This window comes from Artemia sp. Qi Xiang Cuo, chromosome 6, assembly GCF_049724085.1.
Source record: "Artemia sp. Qi Xiang Cuo chromosome 6, ASM4972408v1, whole genome shotgun sequence".
In the NCBI taxonomy this organism is placed as follows: Eukaryota; Metazoa; Arthropoda; class Branchiopoda; order Anostraca; family Artemiidae; genus Artemia; species Artemia sp. Qi Xiang Cuo.
Window position 1 is genome coordinate 35,052,859 of NC_142799.1, and position 18,367 is coordinate 35,071,225.

General features: G+C 34.2%; 1 protein-coding gene across 1 annotated transcript in view; it reads left to right on the plus strand.

Moving 5' to 3' along the window:
- Positions 1-18,367, plus strand: part of LOC148951163 (heparanase-like) — a 127,612-nt gene that overhangs the window by 86,916 nt on the left and 22,329 nt on the right. The gene's annotated exons all lie outside the window — the stretch shown is intronic.

The window sequence follows — 18,367 nt, forward strand, 5'->3', positions numbered from 1 at the left end:
GTTGTAGTAATCATATGTGCATTTACCCTTGCACGTTAATATATCATACATTTCATCATCTGAGAAGCACTGTTAAGGAGGGGGAAACTATTAAAAAAGTAAAGGAATCTAAAAAACGGATTTTATTCAGGCAAGTATTACCTTTATCTAATCTTTCCCACTAGAATCTAGGAGTAGCAACTTCTCAGATGATTTGGTTATTATATAATAGTAAAAAAAACCATCTACTCATCCGTCATCTAAAATTCTACCCTTCGCCATGCGTGCCAACACGGATAAAACAAACTTCAAATCGTTATTGGAATTGTGTATAAAATCAGGTACGAAATATTGTTGCCTAACATTTATATTACACTATTGATGTGCCACCACCCTAAAGTTACTCCCTTCCGATAAAATTTTCTTCCATAAACAGTCGTGATCGGTCACCTTTCTCTTACCCCCTTCCCCGTGCCATCATCAAATTTGCCCTTGCAAACCCAACATATTCTACGATTTTTAATGGCCAATTTGTCATCTGGTGATAGAATAATTGGATAATGTGTATGGTTCAACCGTGAAATTGTGCTGTTATAACGAGATTGGTCAATGCCATACGCATGCGATCATCCCCACCCGACGACTCAACTATATCTAACACTTGTATAGTATTACTAGAGTTTATTTGAGCGTGGGCGTAAGAGACTCCAATGGCTTCATGCATCTTAACACGATTTGGATTTGACAAATTGTACACGTTCGTAGGTCTGGCTTCGCAGTTCAAAGCGATCTTGTTACTCTGTAAGAGCGAGTGCTGGAAATTCTTAAACCGCAAGATCGCTCTATCAGCACTAACCGTTTCCACAGCCTGGTATCCATGACATTTACATTATCTCTTGTGATGCTTTAGCTTTAAATCACTACAAAATCTGGACAGGCATGTTAGACAATAGTTTCATACCCCACACCCCTTTTTACCCTCCCCCAAAACCCTACTAATATCTCTGATCGGATTAAAATGTTCAATTGAATCAGGCACTGAAGGAGGCGTTTATAGAAGCCAGACCCAATGCTTTACTGATTCAATGGACGGAGCTCTCGCTAGAAATATTACATCCTTTCTATTACTGCGCTCATTCCCCTCAAATTTTGTTTCATACTGTAAAACCGTAACACCAATCTTTAAAAGTTCATTAGCCCGCTAAAAATATTTATCCCTTTTAGTGTTACGGGAAATTGACCATTTAAATAGTTGAAATCTACCTTAGAAAAATTTGACCCATCCACATTAGCTGCCAATTCGTCCAACTTTTTCTTAGAAGCATTATTCAATAGGGGTCTGAAGGCCGCGATAAAAAATGCATACTTGAAACACTGTAGCCTGGTATCGAAACAGATTCGTTGCACACCTTTACAGGCCTCTAAATCTGAATGAAATTTTAATACTATAGATCCCAGCCTCTCCCCACCAACTCTTAAAATAAAATCTTTTTTAAATCTACAAATATTAACATTTAAATTCTTAATAAACAAAACCTCCGACCCACTACCTCCCCCCCCCCCCTCATTATAATTTTCCAATTTAGTTACTATGCTGTTAATTCACTCAAAATACCTCTTCATAATTTTCCAAATATGGGTGAATCGGTAGCATATCTGTATGTAAAAACATCAAATATACCTCGCCCCTATTTTCATTAAAATAAAAAAATTCTAGTACTATTGACGCTTTTAAACTGTCCCTCTCTACCCACTTCCGCATCTGTTGTTCGGGAAGGTCTCGAATCTTGTTTACGTAGGTATGTGTAACAGCCAGGGGATTTGTTACTATATCCCCAGAAATTAAAGAATTAAAAGAATATCCGAAAGCGGCTATAAAAACATTAGTATGGTGCAAGGCAGAGTTTGAAAAAAAAATCCGGTAGTTTGGTTGCTCTGGGGGGCGGTGATGTTTCAATATCATCATCACCACTCTGTCCAACCTCAATAAGCGGGATGGGGTGGTTTAAAATCTCTCAATTTCATACCACCACTCTGTTCAAATCCAGAAAGGGGGTTGGGCGTGGTGTGGAATTTCCCAAATCACAAAGCATAACTTCCAATGGGTCGGGGCTCAGTTGATCTGCTGTTGCAAATTTTGTTGAACTTCAATTTCGTCTGCATTAGCTGTGTCCATTAAAAGAGTTAAGGGGAGACTTTTCGATTAACCCACAAATAAAATCGTCCAAAATAACGCATGTGCTGGGGATAGCTGATCAACCCATCCAAAATCGTGTTTTGACACACCTTGACTTTCGTGTGTATCGGTATGGATAAAACTACGAAGTGAACCTTTTTCAAATGCACTCTTCAAATATTTGCATTTTTCAAAAAATGCACTTTTTCAAATATTCATTTATAAAGTTACTTGTCCATTTCGGGTCCTCATTCATGTCTGTGTCACAGGTTAAATCGTCCAGGCTAGCTATATCCCCAAAACAGTCATTCAAAAACCCTCTTTGCCATTCTATGTTATCATCAACTAAACCACTATCGAAAATCCATTGGTGTTGTTAAGATCGGTGTAGGCTCATTGAAAATAATTGATCCTTTAGTTGATGATGATGGAGTCGATAATTCACCAATTTTAATCTATAAAAACAGGATTTATTTTCCATGTGAAATACCTGCTATTTTATAAAGTCAAAAATAAATTATTAATCAACTCTATTCTCATTTATGTAAAATAGAAAAAATGATTTTCCCCCTGTCCACCTCTCTTTTTCTCTAATTGCCCCATGACTTAACATACGCAACTAGCTGGTTTTAAATGATTAACACTGAAAGAAGAATCGATGAATGATACAACATAAAATGTAATAAGGAGTATCTGACCCCTAAGCGTACGCTAATTTAGCATTTGTAATCTATTTTCCTTGCGAAATTGATAGTGTCTTATAAAGTTGAAGAAAAAAAAATATTTACAATTTTCACTTATGCATAATATAATAGAAATAGGATTTTTGTGCCCACACTCCCTACCCCTCCTTTTCTATAATTACCCCGTGACTTAATACACGCAAATAGTTGATTTTAAATTATTAAGACTGCAAGAAGAATCGATGAATGCTATAATATAAAATGTAAGAAGGAGTATCTGACCCCTAAATTTACGCTAATTTAGCATTCGTAATCTATTTTCCATGTGAAATATCTACTATTTTATAAAGTTGAAGAAAAAAAGTTATTAACGATTCTCATTTATGTATAATATAATAGAAATAGGATTTTTTGTGCCCACACTCCCTCCCCCTCTTTCTACAATTACCCCATGACTTAATATACGCAACTAGCTGATTTTAAATTATTAAGTCTAAAAGAAGAATCGATGAATGATATAAAATAAAATGTAACATGGAGTATCGGACCTGTAAGTTTGCGCTAATTTGGCATTCGTAATCTATTTTCCTTGTGAAATTGCTAGTGTCTTATAAAGTTGAAAATAAATTAGATTATTAGCGATTTTCATTTATGCATAATATAATAGAAATAGGATTTCTTCTGCCCACACTCTGTCCCCCTCTTTTCTCTTTAATTAGTCCATGACTGAATAAACGCAACTAGTTGACAAATTCACTTACAGTTATGTCAAGAGATTCATTGAATGGCTTCATCTGAGACACTTCATTAGCTAGCTGCTCGGAGTTGACATGGTTAGCATCTTTGCATGGAGGTGCATATATAATTACCGATTGCCTGCATATATTTTTTGAAGTAATCCGCTCGAGATATTCATTGTCCGGTTTTGATCTATCATTTTTATCTAGCTCAGTATTTTCTGGTCCTGATATTGTCCAGCATTTTCCTTAAATGAAAAATTAAATTTAGTTTGTTCATCAATTAACACCCAAAGACGGAGTCGAATAATCTAATCTCTTTCATCTCATAGAATTAAAAAAATAATGCTTAAATTAAAGCAGTTTTAAAAAAGAAATAAAAAAGTCTGATTGTTAGATATGTACGGTCTCAATATCTTGCTCTTTACGCTAAAGCGTTAGCACTTTAAAAAAATGTATGCTTTTTCAACTGAAGGTAAGGAACAAGATTAAAGCTTAGGGAGTAAACTATTTTGCTCAAAATTCCATGTGGTTTAACTCCTAAATCATAAAAAGGATCAGCCCCCCCCCCCTCCAAGACCGATTCAACCCAACGAATAACATAAATAAGATTCATGAAAGAATTATAACACAATTTGCGTATTAGTTTCAACAGATTTATTCCGAATGTGAAGGGGTGCTCCCTCCTCAATACCAAGCTCCTTAAGCTAAAGCTGTTAGCTCTTTCAAACCACTCCCTGTGTGTTATACAATTTTTTTTAGTCTAGCAGATAATTTCACCAAAATTAGTACGATTAACAGTGCTATACCAGGTAAAAAGGTTCACTGATGAAACTGCTTGATAAGCCCCTACAACGATAGTCAAAGAAGAATTAACATAAGTCATAGTTAATCGTTGCTATTCTAGTATCTGATACAAGCATAATTACATATACGTTTAATATAAGATAATGAAGACTTAATGGCAGCACAAAATGGAATATTTATTATTATAATACAAGAAAAAATTGCTCACAAGTATTCTCTTCGAATTCCCCATATCACTATCAGTGCAGATAATTAATCAAAAGCAAATAATCTATTTGACTCGTTGAAAGACTTAATCAAATTGTACAAAATTGTAACTTGTACCTGTATCTTATACTCAAAAAATTTGAATTAGCCTGTAGCCAAGACGGATAGTTTTTTTTCTTTTTGGAAAAGTTATGATATTCAACTCACCATATATGGAGCCCCTGGTAGTATATATTAAGGCAGAAATATATCCGGCTTGGCTCTTGATCCACGAAACCTTTCTGATAGGTCTTGTTTCCCTGAAATGGGTGTAGCTCCCCCAGAAAGTGGTCTGATAGGTCTTCCTTTCTTCAAATATATAGATGCATCAGGCTGTTAGTTCAGTATACCATTATAGCCTGAATATATCGTCTTTGACTCGTTTTATACGATCTATATCCATATCTAGTTTCAAATGTAATGTGTTTGGTCGCTTTATACAATCTAGTTTAGTATCTATTATGGTCTTACTACTTACAGTATTAAACCACCGAAAAAGGCTTGGGTTCATTATCAGTATCAATACTTGAGTATAATACTCGAAGCTTAATTGCCCATTTAAAAGAAAGAACTTTCTTTTCAACCGCTTTGCAATAATTCTTAGCCGTAAGTAGTTTCCTGGTCCGAATGCAACTGATGCTCTTCACCATTCCTTTCAGTGAAGACCAGAGTAACGCCGGTATTTGACGCTTCTGTTTGTAAGACAAAAACCTCAACAAAATCTAGTTCTGCCAAAGTCGGCAGAATCTGAAATTATTTCAATCTGAAACTATTTGAAGGCCCAAAAGGCGTACAAACCTGTGTCTCTTTCATCATAAACTCTTTTGGAGTGAAAGAACTTCAGGACGATTATGTTTTTACAACCGCTTTTCTCATGACCAAAATTAACTGCTTGCCGATTTTGCCAAAATTCTTGACAAATTGTTGGTAGTTGGCTGCCATCCAAAAGAAAGTGCAAATTTTCTTGTTGACCCTAGTAGAGGAAAATCTTCCACAAAATTGAGCTAGCGTTCTGGCTAGGGAATTTTCTATTTTCCAATTTCGTAACCGCAGTAGCGAAGCTCACCCTTAGCCATTTTGGTTTTTCTCTGGTTAGAACTTTATCCCTGTTTTCGTATACACTCTAGCATTTTTTGAAATTGGGTTAGCTACTTTCTCTGATTACTATTTAAGATAAAAATAAAGTAAGAAGAAAGATAAGGCACTTACAGGAGGGATGAAATATAAATAAATGGCATTGGTGAGCTTCTTTAAAAGAAGAATCTGGAGAAATCATTTCCAAATATAATGCAATATTATTGTATTAAAAAAAAGCTCACTTTACGTTGATGATGCCGAAGTATCCATTTTTCGATTAACCGGGCCATGTCTACACTAACCAGGGTTGCCACCGTCAGTAGGATTTTACTAGATCTAGTAAAAAAGAAAAAATATAGTAAATTTAGAGGATCTAGTAAATTTCTCGAAATCTAGTAAAAAGTCATGATTTGTAGTAAAAAAAAACTTTTGTTATTTTCTATGAATTCAGGGAAAAAGTTATGGTGCATTCATTAAAAAATCTTATTTCGATTACGTTAGATATTATGGCTACTAGTGCTTTCATTTTTGCGATTTTGCGTCAACCCTAGCACTTAAAAATCTCTACCTTTCTCTCGGCTTCTTCTTGATACTCGCTTAGAAATTCAAACTATTTAAAATCAGGACTGGTATGACGGCTTAATTTGTTTTCAGAAAATTTTCCCAGACTCTCATAACAGCTGCTACGTTTGTTAGTTAGTCTTGTCCCCACCTAAAAACGGAAACTGGGGGACAATTTTCAAAAGCCGTCACTTTCAAAAACACCTCAGATTCTAAGCACTCCATCACCTGAATTGCTTCGTGAATATAAGTTGTAGCTGTTTTTCTTCGTTGATTGTTTTTAGTTTTTCAATATATCCGAATTTTATGACCTAAAGACCATTGATAAATTTAAAGCCGGGCTTTATCAGCAGGATTTCCTTGATCTAAGATTCCAGACTATTGTTTGACGTTTTGGATACACCGCATCTGGAATATGAAGCATATCCAGTAGTAGGCTACATCCAAATAATAATAAAAAAGGATTTTTGAACTTATAGGTTTCCGGAATTTTCAATCATACTATGAAAACGAAAGAAAAGAGGAAAAGAGAGAGAAAAAAAAGGAACAAAGATTGTGAAAATCCTGTTGATTATATTCCTATAGTAAAAACCGGTGCTTGATGGTGCGCGTGCGGCGATGGCCGCACGTGCAAAATTTTTTTTTTAGAATTTAGTAAAAACAGATGTGATTTAGTAAATTTTTCCTCTCAGGTTTAGTAAATTCTTCCAGGCCAGGGTGGTAACCCTGACACTAACTGCTTTGAACTATTCATGGGCATCTTGCTGCCTATGTGAACCTTCATATACCTTCAGAAATGAGAACTATAAAAACAATATTTTACCTCACATTTTGTAATTATACAGTTTTTCTCCAGAATGAATCTTTATATGCCTACATAAATCAGGATTGAAAGCAAACATTTTCATGACTAATGTACATTTCTAAGGCTTTTATCCTGTATGAACCTTCATATGGCTGTAAAAATAAGAAATAAAAGAAAGCAGTTTTTCAGATATCTCGTACTTACTATGTTTGTTCCTTAGTTCCTTTATCAGTGCAATCAGCCTTTCTCCTGAAAATTTAATATAATGTCGTCTGAAACAGGATCTCTTTGATTTCCATTGCTCATTAAGACCTCTCCTCTTTAGCTGGAAGTAGCATAGTAAATACAGAAACTGCCCCACCTAGATTACCTCATCAATTTACATCAGTTTCAGTTCATTTTGCATTATTTTAACATCAGGTATTGCACATTTTGAACATTTTCCATCCCTACACACAAAATGAAAACAGGTCCTTGGAAATCAAATTTGATGACATTTTTACACTTTTTCACAATTTGAACAAGGGTTCTACGCCCCTCCTAGATTAGCCATCATTTACCCTCCCCCCCCCCTCCAAACCTCTTCAATTCAATTTTACATTAATTTAAATGAAAATCAATAACACTTTTACAATTTTCCATCATGAGCTTTAAGATCAAAACAGGTCTTGTGAAATAAGAATTTCTTACTATACAACTGATAAAATGTAACAATTTAATATGATTTAATATTTAGTTGATAGTTTAATATCTAAATAATTTATATTGGCTTTATTTTTTCTTTCAATGAACCTTTAAAATCATACCTTTATCTAATTTTTAAATTTCTTTTCAAGATCAGCTGCTTTAGAATTAAAATGGTTAGGTGCAAATAGATCAACCATTTCACCTTTAAAATCAACAGTGATAACAATTTTCTTTACGTATGTAGCTGTAATATTTTTCATTCCTTTAATCGTGTATTCCATTCCAATGTCTAAATCTTTTTTCTTACTAATTTGATTATATTTATTTTCCATTTTCATTTCACTTAAAAGTTTCTACATTTATTAGTAAATTATTTTATTAGATGAATTTCCAGATCGAAAATAATTTATATATTACTATCCCATTAATATATAACTCTAAAGAAGTCTCCGTGGTGCAACTGGCTAAAGCGCTTGACTGGTTCAAGCGCAGTAGCTGGGAAATTTTTTAGTGATTAAATATGTCAAATTAAACACACAAAAAATTGTATAAAATAGTATTTGGCTTTCTTCCCAGAAATCTTTCATTCAATGAAAGAATTCTAGAAAGAAAGCCAAACACGCGTCACAATTACAGAATTACACGTCTCTATTATAGTCCAGGCGCCAAGACCTAAAAATGTGACACCTCCATGACACATCTGTTTCACGCAATCTGACAGCAGTTTCTAGTCATATCAAACCCGCTGATTACGATTATACCCGGGAATAGGTACCTCAGAGGGGTGCTTGACCCTTAAAAATGACCTGAGATATTAAATAGTACTACCTAGTGAATTTCACTTGCAGCCCAATACGTTTTGGTCCTTTTAGCTGCAACTTAACGTAACTGAGCAAAAATGTAAGCAAGTTAGTGATAAAAAAAAAGAAAAAAAAAGAAGAAGAATAAACTGTCATAATTAGTTTATTAAGAAATCGTTTATAATCCTTATTGGATATAGATCATAAAATGAAAATATATTAATAGATAATAAAATCAAAATTAGTTATCTTCTTGCCATTTTTCAGGATACTAAGGCCCTTTTTTTACCATGTAGTGCCACTTGACAGAAATCAATTTTTCTTTAAAAAAAGAAAAGATTTGAATAAGATTTTACAGATTTATGAAAAAAGCTCAAAAAAGATATGATTATCATAATTGGAAAGAGTATTGATTTTTGAATTTAATGGTATGTTTATTTCTTATACTGAGTTCCAACCCACCTACCAGGGTAAGTTATCACAGTAAGCTCACAACCTGCAGAATAACATGGTAACAAGTGACCATAAGGTGACACCACTAGATTAATCTTAATACAAACATCACAATAAAGAATTAAACAAGATTTCATCAGAATTTGCTGTTTTTGTGGAAGCAAATAAGTGAATCAAACACTTAATCTTGATACATTCAATCTTGTAACATATGCACTGTAACCCTAATACAATATTCTTGCTTTACAGTAAATCTCTGGTATTCCTAAGAAATTGCAAATATTAACCAGAGAAGTTAATATTATGCTATGATTTTACTGCATTAACTTTGGTAAAAATATCAGTTTGGTCTGAAATGTCTTAGCAACAACAATTTTGTAGCAAGTGACCTGTGTCCTAAAGTAATCAAACAGTACATTAAGTGTATAACATCAACAGTAATTGTGTCCTAAAGACTTGTATTCAAAAATTTCTCCATGTATGTTGCTGTCTGCAAAGTATTTGCATTGTTTTAATTGACAAGGAATGTGATATAGTTTGGTCAGAAGACTCCTGGTAACTTTTGCAGGAATAGAATTTCTGGCAGCACACTCTATGCTAGAACAGGCCTGTTTCAGAGAAATAGAGCTTTTTTATAAATTTTTTGCAATGTTCTGTAACAAAATGTACAAGAGCAATTTGATGATAAGAAGGAAATAACACATGAAATGTATATGAATTTATGTAAAGGACCACTTTTAGTTTGCTGACACAATAGGGATAATTTTGGTTTAAATACTGTATGCTTTGGACAATGCATTAGCTTCAGGCTTGTTGAAGCTAGTTAATCCATCCTTTTGAAAGAACTCCAAAGTTAAAATACTGTTAGAGCAGAATAAATCTTTTGTCCCTTACCTGATATTGCAAGGATTTACTTTATAAAGAATTTACCTTATAAATAAAATTAAACAGAAAAATATACTGTAAAATGCAACCTTAGATTGTAATAATATAACTATAGATTCAATTGGATCTACTTTTGATTACTAGTACATTTGAAATGGTTAGTGTTACGTATAGTTAAAATGATTTAAGCTAATGAAAAGCCTCCAAAGAAATTGTAGACAAATCTAATGGTTAACAATCCACATTCTACGTGGTATAATAGAGATTCTATAGTGCACTGTTGAAACAGTGATTAGCAATCCAAATACTGATGGTCTTACTTTACTTCTTGTATGTGTGATGCTCCAAATTAAAATAGGAAAATGAAACTTTCAGGGATGGGTTTACAATCTAAAGTATGTCTTGGGAAGACATTTTGAAGTACCTACCTCCACTTCTTCTCCCACTGGAGGGTCCTGGCCTTTAATGACCTTTAAAAATCTGTGTTTTACAAAAGTGAAACCTTGCTAAATAGATCTTCTGCTTAAAATGAAGTACAACAAAATTGTTTTCAGTTTAAAAATTTTGTTCAGTCCCAATTTATAAGGTTTTAAAGATATGCAAATACATTTCCTAAATTGTGAAAAAAAAAAAAAAACATTGATATGGCTTAAAATTCTACTCAAATAACAAGAATTGCATTTTCAGAATTAAAACCAGAGAAAAAAAAACTGATAACTGACAATTAAGGTAAAATGTTGTTTTGTCAAAATTTCAATAGTTATAGACCTGTCATGTAGACAAATTTTAGAACACTCTAGAGGGAGAAGGAGTGGAAGTAGGTACTTCAAAATACCTTCCCGGGACATTCTTTAGTCTGTAGACCCATTCCTGAAAGGGTAAATATTTACCAAATCATATTATTGAATTATGAATAAAGTAAAAGACCAATCGATGCCCCTTTTAATGATCTTCCCGAATATAATAATCATTTTTGTTGGAAATGAATTTTAGCCCCCACCCTTATATATACCAATTCAGGGTATATATTTGCACATTAGGGGGTGGGGGGTAGTTTATACTTACCTCTCATTTACATCAGAAATAAAATTACCCCCACCCCCCTAATGTGCAAATATATACCCTGAATTGCATAAATAGGGGGGAGGGGTAAAATCGATTTCTGACAAAAATGATTATTATATTTGTAAAAAGCATAAAAAAAGGCATGGAATAGTATATTCACTAAATTTGAAACTCAATAATATGATTTGGTAAATATTGACCAAAAAAGGCACTAAAAGAGCATTTAGAGCCTTTCTTGATCCTTGATAGCCTATAACTTCAAATTCTGTAGTCACAATAAAAATTGTGCTTTCAAAACTTAGACCCAAAGAAATCAATAAGCTAAACAGCCAAAACTGAGATAGATAATTTCTGTCAAAATTTACATTGCCTGTCTCTTAAAAAAACCTCCCAAGGGTATAGGCTAGGCTAGCCTATAGGCTATTACACCTTAAATTCATTCCTGATAATCTCATTTTCCAGTCAATGTATACCAAATCATATTATTGAGTTAGGACTAAAGTGAATACACCATTTGATGCCTTTTTTTTATGCTGATTACGAATATAATAAGCATTTCTATCAGAAATGAATTTCAGCCCCCCCCAGGTATGCCAATTCAGGGTTAGGTTAGGTATAGCCTATATGGGGGGAGGGGCTGAAATTCATTTCCAATAGAAATGCTTATTATATTCGTAATCAGCATAAAAAAAGGCATTGAATGGTGTATTCACTTTATTTGAAACTCAATAATATGATTTGGTATATATTGACCCATTTTCCTACCTAACTGCTATTTTACAAGATAGAAAAAAACTCATCTATAACTCTGCCTATTGTTGAAAAGAAACGAATTAAGAAAAGAAAAAGGACTGATAATTTCCTATTTAAGAAAAGAAATAGGCTAAGACTGATATAGCCTAGAGGGTTCTGAACCTGTTAATAGTTCCTTTCAATTAGATGGTTAGGGAGTAATCATACTTTTTTCTTCGGAATTCTTCTTCTTCTTCTATTTAACAGCAGGCGGGCTTTTCAGTAAAACTATTTAGCCCTTTTCCTTTTGCTTCACTCTGTGGGCTACAGAGTTACTGGCTTGATTGCCTCATATTTATTAGATATATTCAGATATTTTTCAGCAGATCTTTCGACTCTAGGAGTTCAAATATAAGATGATAGATGTCGATTTCTATGCCCTGTGTGCAGGTATAGTTGGCTAGGCTCTTGGCTGATAGTGTGATTTTGTGGTGTTTGAAGTATTTTAACAGTTTACAAAGCAAGGTATGTTGTGCAGACGTCAGCATATTACATTCAAATAGGCAATGGTCAATTGTTTCATTATTCATATTACAATGCCTGCAAAGAGGGGACAGGGGAATTGAGCCACTTGAATTAGAAAGCTTATATGAGAATGCAAGGAAATTTAGTCCATTTGTTCCAGAACAAATTCTATGATAAATTTTAGAAAGATGCTTATTGGGAAAGGGGGAAAGGATAGGATTAATCTTATTAAAATTAATATCTGATAGCCTCCATCGGTAAATATCTCTAATTGGGATTGGTCTCCCACTTGGCTGGTCAATATTTATAGCATTTTTTGCTATTTCATCAACCTGATGATTACCACTTATGCCAGAGTGGCTAGGAATGCACTGAAAGTAAGTTTTTATGCCACTTGAAGCAAGATTATCAATAATACTGAGACAATGATAAGTGTCAATGTCCAACTTACAATGAGGAGCTGAGGCCAGCAACTCAAGGCTTGATAAAGAGTCGGAATAGATGATAATATTATTCGAATTTTCAATCAAAGGTTGGTTTTGCTTAAGGTGTTCTAATGCCATGATTATGGCATTTAACTCAACAGACATTATAGATAAATTATTAAATAATCTCTCGCCCATTGCAATTTTCAGGTGAGGAAGGAAAACACCACTTGCAACCTTCTCATCCATTTTTGACCCATCAACAAATATTTGGAAGTGATTTTTATAGGTAATTGTATTAAGTTCTGCAAATTTTTTCTGGACAAAAGCAATGGGGGTTAAATCTTTATTCCATTTTGAAAATTCAGTATTTATTATAGGAAATGACCAATTCCATGGAGGGGATTGGGGGAAAGTAGGTGCAATAGACTTTGCTGGTACAGGGAACTTCTTTTGAATATTGGCATACTCATCTGCAATACCTCTATACATGGCTGGATTTCATAACCAATTATGTAATGTGTGTGAGCTATTTGATTCAATTTTTGTAAGATGTTTTATCAAGAGAAGGCTACGTCTCTCCCTTATTGTTGTTAATCCACTCTCCATAAGCAGAAACTTGGTGCTTGTGGGTTTCCTAAGACCAAATATGAGACGTATTATATCATTTTGTGTTGTTTCAATTTTTTGCATCTGGGTCTTTGCACAAGCACCATAGACAATGAGCCCATAGTCAATATGGGGTCTTATATGTGATTTATAAAACTGGAGTAAGGTTTTCTCCTTACAACCCCAGGGTGTGGAAAGAAGTCTTTTTAGTATATTTGCTTTTCTATAACATTTTTTTTATTGTGTTTGAAATGTGGAAGTGGAAATTAAGTTTTTGGTCAAGCATGAGACCTAGGTAATTAATATTATTATCTTCTGGAATAGTTGTTTTATTTAGAGTTAGTTTTGCATTAACATGGTTTCGCTTCCGGTGAAATTGGATTATTTTTGACTTGGTGGGTGCAATGGGTAAATCTGAATGTTGAGAGAATTTTTCAAACTGGAAAAGTGACTTGCAGATCTGACTGTGCTATCTGAAAGGTGTTGCCAGATGACCATAGCACCAGATCATCAGCATATTGTAGATTCGTGTGGGGTAGGTTCATGTCCCAGAGATATAGGGTAAAAAGGAGGCAACTGAGGACTGCTCCCTGAGGTAGGCCTTTGGATATTGTCTTTTGGGGTGAAGAGGCTGAACCAACACAAACAATGAAACTTCGCACTTCTATGAAGGATTTAATAAAGGATACTAGCTTAGGAGGTATTCCAAGGTTTGCAAGTTTATTTAAAAGGATTTAGTGGTTCACATTGTCATAAGCTCCTTCAAAATCTAGGAAAGCTGCCACTAGGATATTATTTTTTGAGAAAGATTCATTTATTGCATTTGTTAGCAAAATGAAAGCATCTGTTGAGGAGTGGTATTTCCTGAATCCAGTTTGAGTGTGTGGGATCATGTTATTTTTCTCAACAAACCAGAGGAGTCTGTGATAAATGATTTTCTCCATTATTTTCCCCATCACAGGTGTAATCATTATGGGCCTATAAGACTCAGGGTTATCTTTTGGTTTATTTTTCTTTAGGATTGGTAGGAGGGACGAACATTTCCATATATTGGGGAACCTAGAAGATGCCCAAGCGTGATTATAACAATTTAGAAGTTCTTGTTTGTATGAAGGTGTGAGATTCTTTATCCATGTAGGGTGTATATTGTCATAGCTACTGCTAGTTTTGGACCTAATATGATGTATTGCATTATTCAATTCCTGGATTGAAAAGGGATTAGTTATGTACTCGGATCCTGGGCGTGGTTGGTAACTAGGGTTCATAGGAATTGTGGACAGCTTGCTTTGATTATTTGATGTTAGCTTATTAACAAAAAGAGTTGCAAATAGGTTAGCCTTGTCATTATCATTGTCATAATGGGTATTATTATGTATAAGCTCATACAGGAGTGGGTTGGGAGAAGTCTTTTTCCCACATATGTGGCTTATGACTTTATGTATAATTGGCTCATTTGTTTCTCTGGAGAGATTATTTGCAAAATTATTCCAGGAATTCAATACTCTATCCAAATATAATTCTTCTTCTTCTATTTAACAGCAGGCGGGCTTTTCAGTAAAACTATTTAGCCCTTTTCCTTTTGCTTCACTCTGTGGGCTACAGAGCTACTGGCTTGATTGCCTCATATTTATTAGATATATTCAGATATCTTTCAGCAGATCTTTCGACTCTAGGAGTTCAAATATAAGATGATAGATGTCGATTTCTATGCTCTGTGTGCAGGTATAGTTGGCTAGGCTCTTGGCTGATAGTGGGATTTTGTGCTGTTTGAAGTATTTTAACAGTTTACAAAGCAAGGTATGTTGTGCAGACGTCAGCATATTACATTCAAATAGGCAATGGTCAATTGTTTCATTATTCATATTACAATGCCTGCAAAGAGGGGACAGGGGAATTGAAACACTTGAATTAGAAAGCTTATATGAGAATGCAAGGAAATTTAGTCCATTTGTTCCAGAACGAATTCTATGATAAATTTTAGAAAGATACTTATTGGGAAAGGGGGAAAGGATAGGATTAATCTTATTAAAATTAATTTCTGATAGCCTCCATCGGTAAATATCTCTAATTGGGATTGGTCTCCCACTTGGCTGGTCAATATTTATAGCATTTTTTGCTATTTCATCAACCTGATGATTACCACTTATGCCAGAGTGGCTAGGAATGTACTGAAAGTAAGTTTTTATGCCACTTGAAGCAAGATTATCAATAATACTGAGACAATGATAAGTGTCAATGTCCAACTTATATTGAGGAGCTGAGGCCAGCAACTCAAGGCTTGATAAAGAGTCGGAATAGATGATAATATTATTCGAATTTTCAATCAAAGGTTGGTTTTGCTTAAGGTGTTCTAATGCCATGATTATGGCATTTAACTCAGCAGACATTATAGATAAATTATTAAATAATCTCTCGCCCATTGCAATTTTCAGGTGAGGAAGGAAAACAACTCTTGCAACCTTCTCATTCATTTTTGAACCATCAACAAATATTTGTAAGTGATTTTTATATGTAATTGTATTAAGTTCTGCAAATTTTTTCTGGACAAAAGCAATGGGGGTTAAATCTTTATTCCATTTTGAAAATTCAGTATTTATTATGGGAAAAGAACAATTCCATGGAGGGGATTGGGGGAAAGTAGGTGCAATAGACTTTGTTTGTACAGGGAACTTCTTTTGAATATTGGCATACTCATCTGCAATACCTCTATACATGGCTGGATTTCTTAACCAATTATGTAATGTGTGTGAGCTATTTGATTCAATTTTTGTAAGATGTTTTATCAAGAGAAAGCTAGGTCTCTTGCTTATTGTTGTTAATCCACTTCCCATAAGCAGAAACTTGGTGTTTGTGGGTTTCCTAATTCCAAATATCAGATGTATTATATCGTTTTGTGTTGTTTCAATTTTTTGCACCTGGATCTTTGCACATGCACCATAGACAATGAGCACATAGTCAATACGGAGTCTTACATGTGATTTGTAAAACTGGAGTAAGCTTTTCTCCTTACAGCCCCAAGGTGTGGGAAGAATTCTTTTTTGTATATTTGCTTTTCTATAACATTTTCTTATTGTGTTTGAAATGTGGAGGTTGAAATTAAGTTTTTGTTCAAGCATTAGACCTAGATAAGTAATATTATTATCCTCTGGAATAGTTGTTTTATTTAGAGTTAGTTTTGCATTAACTAGGTTTCGCTTTCGGTGAAATTGGATTATTTTTTAATTGGTAGGTGCAATGGGTAAATCTGAACGTTGGAAGAATTTTTCAAACTGGAAAAGTGACTTTTGCAGATTTGACTGTGCTATCTCAAAGGTGTTGCCAGATGACCATAGCACCAGATCATCAGCATATTGTAGATTTGTGTGGGGTAGGTTCATGTCCCAGAGATATAGAGCAAATAGGAGGCAACTGAGAACTGCTCCCTGAGGTAGGCCTTTGGTTATTGTCTTTTGGGGTGAAGAGGCTGAACCAACACAAACAATTAAACTTATCACTTCTATGAAGTATTTAATAAAAGATACTAGCTTAGGGGGTATTTCAAGGTTTGCAAGTTTATTTAAAAGGATTTGGTGGTTCACATTGTCATATGCCCCTTCAAAATCTAGGAAAGCTGCCACTAGGATATTATTTTTTTAGAAAGATTCGTTTATTGCATTTGTTAGCAATATGAAAGCATCTGTTGAGGAGTGGTATTTCCTGAATCCAGTTTGAGTGTGTGGGATCATATTATTTTTTTCAACAAACCAGAGGAGTCTGTGATAAATCATTTTCTCCATTATTTTCCCCATCACAGATGTAATCATTATGGGCCTATAAGACTCAGGGTTATCTTTTGGTTTATTTTTCTTTAGGATTGGTAGGAGGGACGAACATTTCCATATATTGGGGAACATAGAAGATGCCCAAGCGTGATTATAACAATTTAGCAGTTCTTGTTTGTATGAAGGTGTGAGATTCTTTATCCATGTAGGGTGTATATTGTCATAGCTGCTGCTAGTTTTGGTCCTAATCTGATATATTGCAATATTCAATTCCTGGATTGAAAATGGATTGGTTATGTACTCGGATCCTGGGCGTGGTTGGTAACTTGGGTTCATGGGAATTCTGGACAGTTTGCTTTGATTATTTGATGTTAGCTTATTAACAAAAAGAGTTGCAAATAGGTTAGCTTTTCCATTATCATTGTCATAATGGGTATTATTATGTAAAAGCTCATACAGGAGTGGGTTGGGGGAAGTCTTTTTCCGACAGATGTGGCTTATGACTTTATGTATAATTGGCTCGTGCGTTTCTCTGGAGAGATTATTTGCAAAATTATTCCAGTATTTATATTTAGCATCTATTATAGTCCTTTTTAGATTAGATTCTGCTTGTATTTTTTTTAAATATGTAGTAGGTGATGGTTTTCTTATGAATTCTGTCCTAGCTGCCTTTTTTATCCTCCATCTATTTAGGCACTCATTTGTCCACCATGCCTTAGGAATATGTTTAGGGAATGTTTTCTTAGGTGTTGTCTTGGGGATAGCATGATTAGCTGTATTTATTAGTAAAGATGTCAAGGCTTCAGCATGTGTGTCAACTGTTGTGTTAGAAATGCATGAACTTTGGGTGAAACTTGTAATTTCATCATTTAGCTTGTTTTGGAACATAGACCAATCTGCTTTAGTGTTGATATATTTGGATGTATGAGATAAAGTTTCAGCAGGTTCATTTAGAGAGCAAACTATAGCAAAGTGGTCAGTACATAGACTATCAATTTTGTTTATGTAAATTTTGTTCAAAAATTTAATGACACAATTTGTAGGTCAATTGTGGAGAATCTGCCACTTTTGGGGTTGAAATATGTGTTCAGGTTTGGAGGGGTAGCAACAGCTAATTCATTATTATTTAAAGTCATATGCTCAATGAATTTACCAGCTTTATTTGCTGGTTTATTCCCCCACAAAAGGCTGTGGGCATTGAAATCACCACAAATAATGATATTTTTTAACATATTAGAATTATTTATGTAATTAAAGAAATCCTTGGCATCTGTAGTTTGGCCATTAGGGTTATAAAAGCTTATTATGTAGGTTTTTAAATTATTCAGCCAAACACTGATACCAATAACATCAA